The sequence below is a fragment of the Bactrocera neohumeralis genome, unplaced genomic scaffold (assembly GCF_024586455.1).
Source record: "Bactrocera neohumeralis isolate Rockhampton unplaced genomic scaffold, APGP_CSIRO_Bneo_wtdbg2-racon-allhic-juicebox.fasta_v2 cluster09, whole genome shotgun sequence".
Classification (NCBI taxonomy): Eukaryota; Metazoa; Arthropoda; class Insecta; order Diptera; family Tephritidae; genus Bactrocera; species Bactrocera neohumeralis.
The window spans coordinates 1,144,604-1,146,607 of record NW_026089622.1 but is presented as its reverse complement, the minus strand read 5'-3'; the positions used below and the strand labels follow the sequence as shown (position 1 = coordinate 1,146,607).

The window sequence follows — 2,004 nt, the reverse complement described above, 5'->3', positions numbered from 1 at the left end:
ACCAGGCTAGTACAACTTCGGAATTGGAATACGTCATGTTTAAATCATTTGCATCCGGTTATTTACATGTTTTGCCATCGTAGAAACGAGTGTAGTCCGGGGTTGAGTTTTTTGCAAGAGACTTTTAACCGGAAAATGGTTGCATTGTGTTATTTTCTTAAAATTTATGGAAAAGTTGTCCCAAAAATATTGGTTATATATAAATGTTTAATATATTTTCAAAGGAAAATCGTTTTATTTTAATATATATTCTTAAAGATGGAACAATTTATTTAGTTTTTATTTATGCCTGTTTTTTTGAATCTGGAAGAACAAATAAGTGTCCAGATTATACTCATTCACAGCCATATTTACATTTCTGCCATCGTAACGAAGGTTTTTGCAAGGCTATTTGTTTGATTTTATTTCATGGTTAAATGGTTTACGATGGTTTATTTAGTTATTTGAATCGGGTTGGACGATTTTATTCCAATAAAAGTACAGAATAACTAAACATGGCCTCGTTAATACTGCTGCGTAATGGGTCAGGTGCTGTTCCAATTTTATGATTTAAGAGATGTAAAAGCGATACGCGATGCTGTGAAGTACTCAAATGTATTTATGAACTTAGTTGGTCGTGAATTCGAGACAAAGGTGCACCTTACACAAGCACGTCGCATTGCTAGGTAGGCTAAAATTAAACTTTATTTCAAAAGATTTACCATGTAATTTTTATTTTTTTGTATAGAATCAGCAAAGAAGCTGGTGTAGAACGTTTGATTATTTGTCTGCTTTAAACGCTAGTTCCAAACCAATGAGCTTTGTGTTGAGGGTGGAAGTAACTTTTTGAAGAGCAAATACTCCGGTGAGCACATTCGGATGTTGTACGAGCTATTGTCAATTGCGCTTAGGATCCCGATACTGCTGGTCAGCTTTATCAAGCTGTTGTGTAGGTTTTGAGCAAAATTGAATTTACATACTTTCTAATATGCTAAACACCCACCTTGCAGACCAAAGCGTTACCAGTTGAGCGAATTAATTGACTGGTTTCATCGTGTTATGCGCAAAAATGAAAAATGATGGGGATACCGTCGTTAAGACATGCGTTGCGATTCTACCTTCTTATTGGAAGCCAAGTTCACTGAGCTTATCTGTCCTGGACAACCTATTGGTGAGCTACATACGGAACGTATCGATCGCGAATGTATTACCGATGTCGTTCCCTCCGACATACCGTGGTTGAAGAATTTTGGTGTACAATTGGCCTCCATGGAAGAGCAAATACCATGGGAATTGTGGCCATATCGTGCTGCGCAATATTATGATGCCGAATTGGAAGAGTGGGGGGAACCAGCTCCACCAAAACCGATAGAACATCGTGAAGAACTACGCAAATAATAAACAACACGCATCAAATGAAAGTTGGCAGCGTTGGTGACCAAGCAGCGATTTGAAAAAGAAACATTTGCATCTACGCGAATTACAATTCGTCTTAACATCTAGTGAATTATGGTCGATTATGAATGGTGTGGAAGTTGATATTTAAACTTAAAAAAACAAATAAATGTAATTTGCCTAATAATGAAGCGCTATTAAAAATTAAGGAATTTGAGTTGCATATTTAATTGGGCCAAACAAGTTATTATCGATTTGAATAATTTCAAACGGAATATATTTCGAACAATCATTTATTTTTTTAAATACTATGCCAGTATTTCTACTGAGCATGGCAAAATAGTGTTGCGTAAGCTAATTTAAACTACTTTTTACTACTATATAGATATTGCAAATTCAAAAAATAATTTCTTTAAGAATCCTTTTTATTTAAAAAGTTAGCTTAGAACTAAAAAATAATGTGGTAAATCTGTTAGGATAATCAAACACTCCATTTGGGCATATAGCTAAATTCTGACATATAAAACGTGTATGTACATAGTTTGTGATTACAAAAATTTATACTTAAAATTAAACATGGATATTGTCATTATCTCTTGATTTATCTTACACCAAAAATTGGGTTTTACT

The 2,004-nt window shown here is 34.2% G+C and overlaps 1 pseudogene; it reads left to right on the top strand.

Annotated features, from left to right (window-relative positions):
* Positions 1–488: 488 nt before the first annotated feature.
* On the top strand, positions 489–1,547 carry LOC126763930 (NADH dehydrogenase [ubiquinone] 1 alpha subcomplex subunit 9, mitochondrial-like; annotated as a pseudogene).
* Positions 1,548–2,004: the final 457 nt, after the last annotated feature.